This window comes from Tauraco erythrolophus, chromosome 3 (genome assembly GCF_009769465.1).
Source record: "Tauraco erythrolophus isolate bTauEry1 chromosome 3, bTauEry1.pri, whole genome shotgun sequence".
In the NCBI taxonomy this organism is placed as follows: domain Eukaryota; kingdom Metazoa; phylum Chordata; class Aves; order Musophagiformes; family Musophagidae; genus Tauraco; species Tauraco erythrolophus.
The window spans coordinates 94,104,193-94,120,677 of NC_141467.1; positions in this window are offsets into that span (position 1 = coordinate 94,104,193).

Sequence of the window (16,485 nt, forward strand, 5' to 3'; positions counted from 1 at the left end):
ACAGGACTCCTGAGCCTCCATCCAGAGGTTAAAACCAGGGGTGTTATTTGACCAAGGTTAATTTTTAGGCTTGCAGGGGTAGATTCCCCAATTGTCCACCAACCTCAAAGTACAAGGCTTCCAGAATTGAGTCACTCAACGAGGTGTGCACTGGAGGGTACACTCATGGCATACAGGGTCATGTGCTGCAAAGAAGGGGTGAGAAGTTGCTATCCCAAAATCTTTCTAATATCACAGTCCTCAGCTGGTGCAGAGAACACCACCACAAACCTTTGAGACAAAGCTAGATAACTGTGTCCTCAGCAGTGTCTGGCAGGTGGGTCTTACACAGAAGAGATGTCTCTATGTCCCACTGTAGAGCACATAGGTGCTGCAGTGATGGTGCTGGGGAGGGGAGCAGCTCAGTGAACCTCATATATAAGTTGTGAGATTTGTCTTTTCTTGCAGTAGCAGAACTATAAGCCACATAAATGCTTAGGAATACAGATCTAGCTGGAAGGAATAAAAGCTTGCCAGGGACCTGTCATGGTTTCCCATCACGTCTTAATTTCTGAAAGCAGCGAATGAAACACCATTTTGATTTTTAAACAGGACCCCTCCAGAAATAAAGTGTATCTCTGTGTTACAGGAATAACAAGTTCTCTGATGAGATTTGCAGCTTACATCAGGTCTAATGGAGAGATGCGTGAAATCTTGAATTTCTCTTGAAAATATTCTCATCCTCTGTTGGTGATAGTAACATAAGGCAGAAACTCATCCACCAGCATAACCGAGTAGCAAGGGATATCAGTGAATGCTAACAGCATATCAGCACTGTCGAATGTGCATTTACAGCTGGGAGCCAGAGCATTCACCAGCACTCACCAGACAGCTCATGCTTTTATACCATGCAATGCATTGCATCCTTTCGGCTGTGCAGACAACTATGGGGACAGGGCTGTGTCCACCACAGCTTGCTATGGTGTATGACACCAAACGTTATCCTCTCCCTTTCAACCTCATCCATTCTGTCTGTCTATGCAGGGAAACACTGTGCATCTGTACTGACATGGACACGGTTATGTTTGCAGTTTTAGGGCTGAGTTGACAAGTGTGTTCCCTGTAGCATCACTTAGTCCCTTTCTATTGCTTAGGGAAGCAAAAGCCATAAGGGAATGCATGAAGCAATGCTAAAGAGGTCTGAGCATAAACCAGTAAGGACTAATGGGAAGGGGACGGATCAAGCTGAATGCTGTTCCAGCATCTCACTGCTAACTGAGCATTTCATTATCTGTGCTGCTATTCTCTTCTTCTACAAAACCCCACCTTGCACTGCCTCTTTCAAAAGCCTGATCTGGTGAACCTGCTTTATTACTCTCCTTGAGGCTGGATTATAACTTTGCATCTATTCCTTAGTATAAGAGGATATTATCCTAGAATAAGAGGATACAGGTCTCTCAGATGTCTGCCTGAGCTACCTATATATGAGTTCTGAGCACCAATGGCAGCAATTTACTGGGTGCTGCACAATCTTTTGCCATTTGTCTATGTTCCAAAACAAGGGAGGGAGGAGAGGAAGGAGTGACAGTCAGACCCTTGGCTCCAGTGGTTTCCTGTGCCTTGTCAAGGTCAGAAGGGCACTGATCCCTCCCAAGTGGAGGGGAAAAGATACGTTTCTTCACAGAACTGCTCTTGGAAATGGCATTTCATGCTCAAGGGCATGAATGAACCTGTAGAACAACACCCTTCCCTTCCGCAACGTGCCCATGGGCTTCCGACAGTTCCTACCAGCAGCCGCTTTATCTTTCTTCCCTTTCCTTGAGAGCAAGTGACAGAACACAGCGTTTCCCCCCCAGCATCAGGGCTGCCACTGATGATGCTCAAAACTATTGATTTCAGTGACTCTTCAGAGCTTTTTAGCTAGCAAGGAGTTTTACTCATTTCACAGGGTGGCAGGACCACAAAAGAACAAAGAGGAAAATGGGTTTCCATGTAATTGTGGAAGGAATGGGAATGCAGAGTTTGAAAAGCAAAATTACATCCTGAGGCTGTTATAAGTATTGTTATGCAAATCAGCATGAAGGCAGGTAAGATTTCTCCTCCAAGATCCTAGCAATGCCCACAGGCACCAATTTTTAATTAGAAATTATCTGAAATGTTCAGCATGCCCATACGTGCACTGAAACACCTGTGAGAGTCCCCATTCCTTCATTGGGTGTGACAATATGCAGACGAGTGCCCGGTTCCAACACGGAGGTACTGAGTGAAAAGTCCTACTGTGGTGAGCGAGAGAAAGATTGGGAGGAGTAGAAGTCACTTGCTGAGGGAGTGTTGATGACACAGAAAGATCAGATTTGTTCCCTGAAGAACACACTCCTTGCACATGCTGGGCTTGAAAAAAACTCTTGTTCAAGAAAGAAACAGTGACGTCTATGCCTTTAAAAATCTCCAAGAAGCTCGTTTAGGAAAATGGTTCAAGTAAGCTCTTCTTCAATCATTTTGGGTATGTATTGGCCAGGCTGAAGGCAGGATGCTCAGTTATGCTTTTCCTTGCACGTTCTACTCTGCTGAAGACCAGGTCTTGTGATTTGTCTAAGAGACAAACAAATATTCCAAGATCTCATACCTACCAGCATTTTCGTCCCTATCATGTGCTGGAGCATTTAAGGGATGGTGAAATCTGATGGTGCAGACAAATATAGCAAAGCTGTAAGCATCTATATGCTTTCAATGTTTTTTTTTAATACTAGAAGAGTATTTCACCTGAAAAACTCTACCAGGTGAACTCACTCTCCACCTGACATTAAATTCGGCATTTCAAACACAGTTCGTTCTTCTTCATTCTCATAGGAACCCTGGGACCATCCTGGAGCTGTAACAGAAGGGTTGCACCCACAACCAAAGAAATGATGCTTCAGCTCTTTTTTCCCTACAAGATGCTCCCATCTGGAGTTTTTCTGGAACTCAGCATGCACTTAAAAGCCACTGGTCCTGCTGTACCTTGTAGAAGGATTCCCACATGAATATCCCATGTACTTCTGTAGCAGAAGAAAATTATGTCTGTGATGCACAAATACTTTAGCCAGCTTTGGATGTGGATAGTGCATTCATCTCCAAATACAGGAAAACAATCAGGCTGCAGGTACAGGATTCAAAGTCAACCTGTTAGCAGAAAAATGTAAATTGCATAGGGCTGAAATCATCCTGTATTCACAGTGAGTTGTACCTGACTTGCACTGGCAGGAATGCATTGTACATGGAGTAAAATAGGTGATTAGGGAAAATAGAAAGGCCGGAAGCTGACTGCGAATTTGGATCAAGGTAAAGGTTTCTGTATGACATTCCTAATTCCAAAGCTGTTTCTAGATACCTAAGCAATTACTTGGACCTCATTATTATGAACTTTATCTCCAATACGTCCCTCTAGGGCAAGCAATATTCAGTTTCCTCTCCCAGATGGCAAATAACTATATTACACATGTAATAAGTGACCCGAGTACAGGAACATAAAATATCGGTGGGTCTAGACTTCCTTCAGGACCTTGTGCTGTCCTTCCCTCTGCTCCTTGCTTCTTCCACAAGCAGTTGGAGCTGCACCCTGAGCTGTCCTTATCAAAGCACCACAGATGTGTTTGCAGACACAGTTGCACAGTGGAACTGCGGCAAGGCAGGGGACACGCAGCTGTCCATCCGCCACGCTGAGATGCAGCAGCTTCTCGTGCAACATGGTGGGGCTCAGCAGGATGAAGAGTTGGCTGCACGGAGAGGCTGCCCTGTCTGTCAGATCCTTCTCTGACTGCCCTGATAAACTCAGCCAATTACACTAATGGAAAAATTGCATCGAAGTTCTGCCAGCGCTTCTGCTTTCCCGTGCTTTGCACCCCTTGGTTTCAAAAATAAATGCTTGGAGGTCACCCTAGCCTGAATAAATCACAGGAATACACAGTGTCTGTTTTCAAAATTCTGTGACTGCTAATTAATTTATGTCATCAAACAATTATTTTCTACCTCATTAGCCCATGAAATGTGAAGATTGTGTCAGCACTTTTGCTGGCAGTCTTGCACTCATTAGTTTGTAACCTTGGCCAAAAAAAGAGAGAGAGGGGGAGAGTGCTATTCGACAACTTGCAACGTGTGTTTGAAGCAACAGGTGCTGCAAACTGGAGTTATTTTCACATTCCCCTTGGTGCTAGATGACTGAAATACTACGACATGGAAATTTCTCTCACTCATGATTTGATGACTAATGTATCATGAAAGGGAAGAGTGGGGAAGTGGAGCAAAGAGCCGTGAGGAGGGCTGTTCTGGTGCACACATGCCACATCAGAGTGTCATCATGTGCTCCTTCTGGCCTTATTTCTCAACCCGAACAGCAGAACTCACACAAGGTGTTTGGGTCAGGTGATGGGGTTTCACTTCTCAGATTATATGACAAGGACCTGAAACAGCTCTTCACATGGGAAATTGTGGGAAGCCACAGCCAGGGTAGCAAGTAGAAGTGGAGAGGAAGGTAAACTTGAGCTACCTGGCCCAACAAGTCCCTGGCAACTACCACATACTTCCAAGGAAGCTTCCCACATTAAGTATACATAAAAATAGCAAACAGTCTTGGGGATAAGTTAAATGCTTGTGAGCAGGAGTCACAACTCACTTGTCGTTGACTGTTCTCTGACTTTCAATATGTTAGTTGCTCACCTGATTTATTTTTTCACGTTTCCCTCAGTTTTTTTTCGTTTATCTGTGTTAAGATTAATGTTTCTTAGTGTTTTAATTTTAAAGAAGCATTGCTCAGCAGTAACACTGGCCTTTTAGTCTATGCAGTGCAGAATTTTGCATGCAAAATAGTTTCATTATAGAACACCATTCTTAAAAAAATCTGTGAGGGACATCTGTTTGTCAAGGAAATTCATAGAATCATAGAATCATAGAATGGTTAGGGCTGGAAGGGACCTTCAAAGGTCATCTAGTCCAACCCCTCTGCAAGGAACAGGGATATCTCCAACTAGATCAGGTTGCTCAGAGCCTCGTCCAACCTGGCCTTGAACGTCTCCAGGGATGGAGCATCCACCACCTCTCTGGGCAACCTGTTCCAGTGTTCTACAACTCTCATGGTAAAAAATTTTTTCCTAATATCCAATCTGAATCTACCTCCCTCTATTTTAAAACCATTACCCCTTGTCCTACTGGCCCTCCTGAACAGCCTCTCCCCATCTTTCTTGTAGGCCCCCTTGAGGTACTGGAAGACCGCTATAAGGTCACCCCGGAGCCTCCTCTTCTCCAGGCTGAACAGCCCCAACTCTTTCAGCCTGTCCTCATGGGAAAGGTGCTCCAGCCCTCTTATCATCTTCGTGGCCCTCCTCTGGACCCTCTCCAACTGGTCCATGTCCTTCTTATGTTGGGGGCTCCAGAATTGGACGCAGTACTCCAGGTGAGGTCTCACGAGGGCAGAGTAGAGGGGAAGAATCACCTCTCTCGACCTGCTGGCCACGCTCCTCTTGATGCAGCCCAGGATGCGGTTGGCTTTCTGGGCCGCAAGAGCACATTGCCGGCTCATATTGAGCTTCTCGTCCACCAGTACTCCCAAGTCCTTCTCCTCAAGGCTGCTCTCGATCCATTCACCACCCAGTCTGTATTTGTGCCTGGGATTGCCACGACCCTGACGTAGGACCTTGCATTTGGCCTGGTTGAACTTCATGAGGTTGACACGGGCCCACCTCTCCAGCCTGTCGAGGTCCCTCTGGATGGCATCCCTCCCTTCCAGCGTGTCGACAGCACCACACAGCTTGGTGTCATCGGCGAACTTGCTGAGGGTGCACTCCATGCCACTGTCCACGTCACCGACAAAGATGTTGAAGAGGGCCGGGCCCAACACCGATCCCTGAGGGACGCCACTCGTGACCGGTCTCCACTTGGACATCGAGCCGTTGACCACTACTCTCTGAGTGCGGCCATTGAGCCAATTCCTTATCCACCGAGTGGTCCATCCATCAAACCCATGCCTCTCTAGTTTAGAGAGAAGAATGTCGTGTGGGACAGTGTCAAAAACTTTGCACAAGTCCAGGTAGATGATATCCATTGGTCGACCCTTGTCCACCGATGCTGTCACCCCATCATAAAAGGCCACCAAGTTGGTCAGGCACGATCTGCCTTTGGTGAAGCCATGTTGGCTGTCACCCACCACCTCCTTGCTCTCCATGTGCCTTAGCATGGTTCCCAGGAGAATCTGCTCCATGACCTTGCCAGGCACAGAGGTGAGGCTGACCGGCCTGTAGTTGCCCGGGTCCTCCTTGTTCCCCTTTTTAAATATGGGGGTTATGTTCCCTCTCTTCCAGTCATCGGGGACCTCGCCAGACCGCCACGACTTCTCAAATACAATGGCCAGTGGCTTGGCAACTTCATCCGCCAGTTCCTTCAGGACCCACGGATGGATCTCATCAGGTCCCATGGACTTGTGCACCTTCAAGTTCCTCAGATGTTCTCGAACCTGCTCTTCAAATTGAAACATTTGGGCCAGGACACAATTTTTCTTCTTGTTGCTGCTCTTGAGATCAATTGTTGGAGTCAGAGTTGCCCTCACCCTGTTCAGGATGATCAGTCTTGCAGGATTGAATCTTTCCACTGTTTAGGATCCCACAATCAGGAAAGATAAAGTCTAACCAGGAAAGGAAAACTAAAATACAATGTACACAAACTACATTTCTTATTGATTATCTCAAACCAAATGATAACCTTTGTCAACACAGTTTTTCCAGTCTTAGCTACAAAGCTGCAGCTGACCTGCTCTCATACTGGTGACTGTACTGCTTCAAGCAGAAGGTTGGAGAGATGACTTCCAGAGTCCTCTCCAACAAAGCTTTTATAGTTATATAAATGTCTAAGTGGTACTGAAAAGATATTTCACCATACCTCATTCCATTTGATGTTTTGTTTTAACCCAATTTGGAACAAAAATAAATATTGATGTATTAGAATTGCCATAGAGCAGAATTTCTGAGCTTCTGTCAGAATTACTTAGGTTGTAAATAGGAATTTGACATGTTCTTAATCTTAACTACCTTTTAATGGTCATGCCCGGTGGCTAAGAATTCCAGCAAAAATAGCTATTTGAGGGGAAAAAAGGTCATGAGTTCAAGTTAGCAGATGAGCTCCCAGGAGAACTGCTTTTGCCCACAATCTGGGCAACCCTGACAGATTTACTCATACTTTACTTATACGCTATGCCTCTCAGAAATAAAAAAGGAGAGTAGTCAAATAATGTAATTAAATGCCTATAGTCAGTGATATGAACACTCTTCACCCTGGTATTAGACGACACTGGAACATTTTCAGTCAAATGAAATTTCTTCCAAACACTCATTGAGGACAAAAGACTACAGAAGGGTTTCCTGTTCATAAGGCCATTATTAAAGGTCAGGACATTTTGGCCATGTCTGATCTGAAGGAGAAAGAGACCATTTTTTTCCAGTCTCTTCTGAGACTTTTCCATTCTATAAAAGTTGTCCTGGCTTTTTGTCCTAAAATCAGTGCCAAATAAATATGGGTTTTGAGACTTGATAACTGCCACAGAATAGAACGAACAGTGTCAAAAAATAATTCTGAACTTGAAAGAGCAAGTTTTCTTAATTACCTACACAGGAAAATTCCCCAGTTTAGGGGCTTAAAATCTAGAGAGATGTGAAACTCAGCAGTTTCAGTTCACAGAACATAATGAAAACATTCTTAGACTTCAATTTGCATGAGGTCACATTTACAAAGCTTCTGTAGAGTTTCATATTCAAAGAAATTAGACATTCAGGTATCAAAACCACGGTAAAGTATTGGCTCCAGTTAACTCAGTGGTAACTTTGAAACTCATTGTTTGGTTAGCTGAAATTTGCTGAAACTGGTAAATTCACGTTGGTGAATTTCCCTGTAAGACTTTTGATGTTGTTGCTGAAATGTCAAATGATCCACCTCATAGAGAAGTCCAAATAGACTTTAACTAGAGTTAAATTAATAGTTAAAACAAGAAATAAAACAGCACCTGATAAAAATGACATAAAATCTAAGGGACTGTAATAGAGAATTATAACATGTCTCCACATTTTATGAGTTTTCTCATTAAGCTCCACAGCAGAGATAAACTTCTCTATTAAATTCTATTGTAGGACTTTAAAGAAAATCTATATTATTTTATCACACCAGTGGTGGGATGTTCATGGCGAGATCAGGACTCATTGTGCTAAGTACTGTATAAGCATACATTACACAGCCCAATGTCTGAAAGTTAGGCATAACAAAAATAATCCCACCCTATTTAAAACATTTGAACAACTGAATTTTTTACTCAGCTATACAATGCTTATATTTATTTTTGGCATGGAAATTATTGAAAACCATATTCTTATAAAAAACATGTACTTTTAAAATGTATCTCTTCATGCAGTTTTTAAAGCAGTTCTACCTTCTTGCAAGCTCTTGCCCTCTCAGGTTGATGTAAATATCCAACAGGATGTCACAAAACCTTTTGCAGGAACAAAATTCACCTTCAGGCTCACAATATGGCTAGGCAATATCACTCCAAAGAATGTTTTTGGTGGCATGATAAAAACAACTGAAAATATGGAGTTAATAAATCAGTATCTCTTTGACCACAGTACAGTGTCACTTCTTTTCTACAGTAGGTGTTTTCTTCTTGTGGAAAATCAGTCCATTTTCTTAAGCAGGAGTATGTTTTTAAGAGTCTTTGTGTGCTATATTAAAAGCCCATAGGTTGGTTTTTCTGTTTCTTCCATAAATATTTATTTCCACTAAATAGGCAGAATTTCCCAGAGTCCCCAAATAGTAATGGCAAACCAATGAGTCTTGGCAGGGACTGACGTCTTCGGCACTGGAAAATCAGCCAGCATGACAAGGAGATCCCCTTGTTTTAAATTATGAAAAACAAGAGAGTTAACGAGGTTGATGTCCCCTCCTCCACTGTGTCCTACACTCCCTCCTCAACTCGTTTAGTAAAAGCAGTGGTAAAAATAAAAGAAGTTCTGTTTTCTACCAACAGACTTTGAACCCACTTCAATCCTCCTTCCTGTGTATATTTTCTGATGCTGCCTCTGAGCTTTGTACTTCCTGAACCACAGAAGTGCCTACACATACAGTTTCCTGTCATTAAGACGTGACTATAAGGTTTTATATAATTTGGGTGATCAGATCTCTAATGGCCTAATTCTCCTCTCTCTCGCACTGTATCTATCATGCTGTTAGTTTTCAGATACTGTTGAGTTTTACCAGAGTAACTAGCATGAGAGCCAGGTGAACCTGCCTGCATAAATTATGCTGTTTATAGCTATTCTTACTTCCGACACGCATCTGAATGCATGTGATGTGGTTTGGGGTGAGGAGATAAGTACGCAGCATGACGTCCCTGTTGGAGGAGTATTATTTTAAGTTTGTTTCTGTGACCAATTTCTCCCCTTCAGCTGTAAATTTACCAAAGATTGCTCCAACCCATGAGAATTGTTTCAAGGCTAGTTCCACAAAAAAAAAAAAAAAAAAAGCTGAATTACACAACTGGGGCTAGAGGTGGAAAATGTTCCTCTCTTTGTCTTCCTACTACACGTGTAATGGGATTTATTCTGTCAGGTTGGTCTGTGGGAGATTAGTGACAACAGCAGTGATCGGTGCTTGCTCTGATTCCGAGGCCACCACCCACCTGATGCACAGAGATAAACAAGATCTCACCACCTGCACATGTTTACTTTGGAGATACAACCTTCATGGGTGTAAAGCAGCATAGCTCCACTTGCTTCAATAAAGCTATGGCACTTCAGTATGAGAGCCAGTTTGTGACGAGATGCATGGTTCAAGGAGGAGGAGGCCACACCGTGACCTTCTTTTCCCATTCTCCTGCCTCCGTCACTTGCTTGTGGGGTAGATTTGCTCAGGGTGACGTGGGACAGTGCACCTCTGGACCCCAACCCTTGGCTCCCGCTGTGACCCAGTTACACCCCGCACTGCACACACACTGAGAAGGACGCATTTTCACATGAATTTCAACAAATCTGGCAGTGTGCAGCAGGTGTCAGCACTGAGACACTGCCCTTTTGTGGGAAGAAATAACTCTTGTCCTAAATCTAAACTCTATTTTCCCAGGTCTAACCCAGGGATTTAGTCGAGGGACATAGAAATGATGGTGGCCTTCAGCACAGGCTAAACCCCAGCTTTGATGAGGACAGAGGCAGAGCTCTTTAGTGACCACCGTCTACCCATGGAGACCAATTTATAATTATGATAGCATGTGCCTAAAGGGGTTCTTAGCAAGATGAAACTGAAGATCAGGAAATTACCAAACTAAAAAAAACTAAAGCAAGATGGCTCAGTTAAACAGTGAATTCGGACAAAATCCTCAAAAATTCCAACATCCTTCCTCTTTTATTCCCCTGTAACAAAGATAACACAAAGGCATTGGAGCCTTAAAGGTCAGTGAGGTTGAAACTGGACCAAAAGTCAGTACCGACAGAGACAGAGAAGGCCAGACTCAGTTCATGTACTGGGTTGTGGACAGAGGAGTTATATACTGGTAAGTCAGCTGGAAAATGCTAGGTAGTATTCCAGAATATCTATATCAACCATGGTTCTTTTTTTAAAAGAATTATAATCTCATAAAAGTGTGAAATACTAAAATTAAATCTTCTAGCACAATTTCCTGAGCAACAGGAAAAATTAAGCACTGATTACCATCTACATTTTATCAGCCCACTCACCTGCTGAAAATGATCTTCATAAAAGAGCAGGTAGAATATCATTAGAGATTTTTAACTTTTTATTCAACGGTGATGAAGGACAGGTGAGTAGACATTGCTCATGAAATGGTTTAACGCCTGTTGTTCAAGTCACTTGGAGAGGTTACATCAATAGGTCCTATCATGCACAGAAAGGCTCTCACTGCACACGCAAAGAACAGTGATGTGGTGCCACACATGAGCTGGGGGGAGGTTGAGCAGGGACTGTGTCACTGCTGTGGCATTTGCGTTTCAATGCTTGTTTGAGTGCTTGGATGTAGGATGTTGTTGCAACTCCTTAGTCGGATATGTTATATAGATAAAGCTATAGATGCAGTAGATGCTAATGGGATTCAGCTGATTCTCGCATCTTTCAAAAATCATGTCATTATTTGCAGTAACTGCAGCCAAACTGCCACCAGAAAGTTTTGGGACCTTTATTCTGCTGGCCGTGAAGGGAAAGTTCATTCTTAAACAGTATCTACTGGTTTGTCCTCAATGTCTTTGCAGAAAGGAACTTCATAATCACAGAATCATAGAATCGTAGAATGGTTTTGGGTTGGAAGATACCTTAAAGATCATCTAGTTCCAATCCCCCTGCCATGGGCAGGGACACCTTCCACTACACCAGGTTGCTCAAGGCCTCATCCAACCTGGCCTTGAACACTTCCAAGGACGGGACATCCACAACATCTCTGGGAAACCCAGTACCTCAACACCCTCAGAGGGAAGAGTTTCTTAGATCTAACAGAAATCTCCCCTCCTTTTTTAAAGCCGTTGCCCCTTGTCCTGTCACTACACACCCTTGTCAAAAGTCTCTCTCCAGCTTTCTGGTAGGCCCCCTGAATTACCGGAAGGCTGCTAGAAGGTCACTTGGCCTTGTTGAACTTCATGAGGTTCACACAAGCCCACCTTTCAAGCCTGTCAAGGTCCCTCTGCATGACACCCTTCCCTCCAGTGTGTTGACCAAACCACCAAGCTTAGTGTCATCAGCAAACTTGCTGAGGGTGCACTCGATCCCACTGTCCATGTCACCAACAAAAATGTTGAACAGCACTGGACCCAATATTGACCCCTGAGGAATGCCACTCGTCACTGGTCTCCACTTGGACTTTGAGCCATTGACCACAACTCTTTGAGTGCAACCATCCAGCCAATTCCTTACCCACTAAGTGGTCCACCTGTCAAATCCATGTTTCTCCAATTTAGAGACACGGATGTCATGTGAAACAGCATCAAATGTTTTGCACAAGTTGAAGCAGATACAGTATTGCACCAGACAGGGACCAGAACTACAGAGGAAAGAGTTTATCTAACCCATGCAAATGGATGTGCTTTTATATGTTTTCCTCCTCTGCATTGAGACACAGGAGACTTAAAAATCTTTCACACATAGGTAAAACAGTAAATCACCCCATAGCGCTTCAGTGGTGAGAATATCTGCCTGTGATGTGGAAATTCCAAATTCAAGGTCGTACTCTACGTAGTTCAGACCAGGAACTTAAATTTCCCTCTCATTCACTACAGGTGAGTGCTCTAACCACTGAGTAATTTCTCTAATACTACAGATATTTATTGAAATAAAGTTGAAAAAGTCTTGAAAAGAGACCTGAGAAAGACATATCTCAGAAAAGCCTCATGGTTTAAGTATATATCTAAGACAGAAAAAAAAGCAAGTTTACACTCTGTTTTGAATTAGGTAGAGAAGGAATTTGAACTAGACTGCAGGTTTAGGGGTTACATGCTGTTTCCCAATAAAAGTCGTAGAAAAGTTTCAGCCACAATGAATCATCACATTCTACGGGGAAAGAAAAAAAAAGAAAAACCAGAAAAAAAAAACCAAACACCACTTCCTTGGAAGGTTTCCAGTCAATTCTAGTATGTGCCTGATCCACACAGTCTGCTAACACTGTGGACATATTTCCACTGACTTCAAAAAGTTTTTTCATCAGGCTCAGCTTAATCAAATATGGTTATTGCAAGAAGACGGTGAGGGGGGAGAGAGAGAGGGAGAAAATTTGTGAACCTTAGAATGAGGGGGAACAAGAAATGTGGTCAATCACTCAGACCATATTTGAGTGAGGAAATGTGCACTCAACTCCAGAGTACACTACTCTAAAATTTCCAAAGATACAGGAGGTAACATTCTGAAAATGGTTTAACTTTGAGTCATCATGCTCTTGGAAAGGAGTAAAGAGTAGATGATGAGGAGTAAAATGAACGGTTTCTTTGCCTTGAAACTATCCCGTCCTTCTCTCACAATGAAGGTCTCACAATGAAGGTATGCATGACTAACAACATAAAAGAGATGAGGGTTTAATATGTAATGAGGAAGGGTGCAGGAACATTTAAAAAGCTAACCTTTCACATAGATTGGGCATGACATTGGACAGCTCAATGCAATTCTTTCATCAATGTTGATAGCAAGATAAATACTCAGGACTGACTCTTCCAACAAAGTATTTCCTTTTTATTCACAGTGGGCAAGGGCATTACAGAGGAATATCTCCAGCCGTATCCTTCATATTTGTGGTCAAAGCAGCTTTTACCATCTGTCTCAGCGGATTGAGAATGAGGTCTACTGAGTCATCTTCATGGCTACTGAGTTCATGAGAGTGCAGAGAGCCTAACCATTGGGATCTCCAAATCAGGAAGTAAAAGCTGGTTTATTTATGGAGAAAAAGCAAGCAAAATTCAAACACAAGTAACAGGTCAAACATGAAAGGTCTGAGACATTAGTCCTAAGAAAGCTTGAGAACGGAGGCATATCAAAAGCTTGGGAACACTTTAGAGTTAGTTTGCAAGACTCAGCTTTGCCATTGCCAAAAGCACTGATTCGTTGAAGGTGAAATGCTTTGAGAAATATTTCCAGAAATATTTGCATTGTTTTCCTATCAGTTCATGCTCATTTCTTGCCAGTTCTCAGGCTTCAAGCTTTCCAGTTTGCAAAGCAGGGGATCCCTAAGCTCCATTCATTACAAAAATGTTGTCACTTAGAGGAGGAGCTGGAAGGCTCAAGGACCATTCAGGCTTTTGCAGATAACTAAGAGTGACATTTTTCAAAGTACTCACAAGTCAGGTACTTCTAAACACTTTATGAATGAAGACAAAACTGAACTGGGTTTATTAAAAATGAACTGGGTGCAGCCAGCTGAAGAACTGTGAACAGACTTTTATTTAAATCATTGAATGATATAATGAAATTTATTTATCTTCAGTTGTGCTTATACCACAAATATTGATCATAAAAAGCTAAATATACACTTTTTCTTTAATAACAAATAGAAAGCCCTATGAAAAGTCCATTAAGGATTCTATTTTTTACTGCTGCCCCAGGAGTGTAAAGTCTTAAAAGATCAAAGCATCAAAGAGGTTCAAGAGAGAACCAGTGGGAGAGCAATACTAGGAGTGCACCAGCAGGGTTTAAGGGACAAGCATCAATTCACAACAGAAACTTGTGACAGAAGAGAAAACTCTACCCATTTCCTGAGTCAGAGACTCATGTGTCACCCACAAGACCAGAATTCTTCCCTACAGATACTTTCCCCTTATCTCCTGAGGCTTGAGTATGTTTAAGTGGACAGAATTACATTTTTACTGTTCCGCTTTCTCAGATGGTCTTCATGAAGCAAGATGACCGTGTGTTAGAGGAAGGGTCATGTTGCCTGATGAAGTCAATAGCAGAACTTCTGGTGGTTTTGATGATGCTCTATCATACGTTCAATAGTGCCAGGAAACACTTTTTGCACAATATGTGGAGAAAACATTTCTCCCCTTCACTTCAATTTCCCACTCTATAACTAGAGAGAAAGCAGTATTTCCTTATAGACCACATTAAGATCCTAGGGCGAAAATATCAGATAATGCATTTGAATTTGGGATTATTATTCCCATGAGTTTGTTACCATTAGACCTAGGGAGGGAAAGATTTGAATGGACTGGCTGCTATTAGCTTGAAATGTGGGGGAGTTTTAAATGGCTGAAATTGACTGCAATCTCATGGAGTATCGGTTTCTATTGGGGGAGAGCTATGTTTTGGCTCTGAGTCTCTCCCAGGAAGAACAAAGAGGGTTGAAAATGACACAGCCCCCATAGAAATAAAGATGATGAACTCATAACATATTTCCTTTCTTCTCACCTCCTCCCAAAATGTGTGCAGTACATTTCACGCAACCATAAAAGCAATACCTGTGCAACTACACACAGGTATCCTGGCCTCAACAGGATTACAAACAGATAAATTGGAAGAAACAAACTACTGTCCTTGTGCAAATGTGTATGTGTGTGTGTACTGGCACTATGTATGCTCAGAGGACTGAGTTTTTTCTAGGTGTCCTCTAGCCAACAGAACAGAGGAGCTTTGCCCAGATAGAGGTGTTTCCAGCTGTAGGGTGTCCCAGCTCTCCTGGGGGCTGTCCATCTCCTCCCCTGATGATAAAAGGCATGTACAATGACTTGTAAAAGGAAATGTCCCCATTACCTAAAGTTCTGTTTTATGAACGACCCCATCATAGCTTAAAACTGATTTGCAAAAGGGAGAGATGGTTCAGAGTTTTTGAGATGGCATAACAGCCGCAACATTATGGCCTGTATAAATAACACTTTAATGCCCTCCATCTTCAGGCAGGAGGAAAGGGATTTTAAACTCTGAAAAACACCTGAACACAAAACGCATCATACTGAGTCACAAATAGAAGGGCTTGCATACAAACAGAACCAGTTGTCTTTGCATAAATTCTGGAAAGACAGATTAGTTTAGACTGAATTTGCCACTTTGCAAACAATTAACAGAAGGGATGCAAAGCAGGCTGAAATCAACTGTGCTTGCCCAATTGTCAGCTATTGAATGGCCCTAACCAGTGGATCAACATAAACTAACAACTCCATGTGTGTATAGGGAAATTACTCCACAAAATCCTCCAGGTTTTGGATTTGTTTTGTGAAATGAGAGTCTTGTTCTGCAGCCACCCTTACTGAGAGCACCATTTCCCTCTGCTCCACACGCTCACACAAAAACCCACACCTGTAACCTAGGTATCGAATGCCAAGAACTCCTTTACTGGACATGTTCCAGCAAAAGAATTAAAACCTTTAAAAGAAAAAGAAAAAAAAAAAAAAAAGGTTTTGCTCTTTCCCACACTCCACTCCCAATTTCTGGTGAAGGCAGGAGATAGATAACTTTGACCTATACTTGTGTTGCTGCCAGTTTCTTCGACACATTATTTCGTGTTTGCTCTGTCTTTGTTCAAGTGATGTGTTGTGTAACGTGAGCAAGCAGAAAGCCAACTATGCACCAGAAAGAAGGCTTGGAGTACTCGGATTTTTGGCACAATGTGGTGTATTGTGAGCTGGGTTTTAAGTATCTTGACAGTTAGCCCTTGGAATTGGCAGCCATATGCTAGAGACCAGTACCCCGAATAACCTAACCCACAGAGTATGGCTGAGACCAAACCATGACTTCATTCATCCTGTGTTCATAAGTGCTCGGTGCAGTGAGCATTCAGGACTCTCTTGAGTGCATGTCCTGTACCCAAGGGCAGCACCACACTCTGCCCTCAGCATATGCTGCAGAGCTGAGACAGGTAGCTCCATACAGAAAGACGTTGTGCCACATGGACATTAGAAATGATTGACAGATGACAAGGACCTTATTGTATCTTCATCCTGCTCCACAAACACGCACTCTCCCCTCTGTAACCTGGGCACTGAAAGTTGAGCACTCCAGTGCCGGAAATATTCAAGGCAAAAA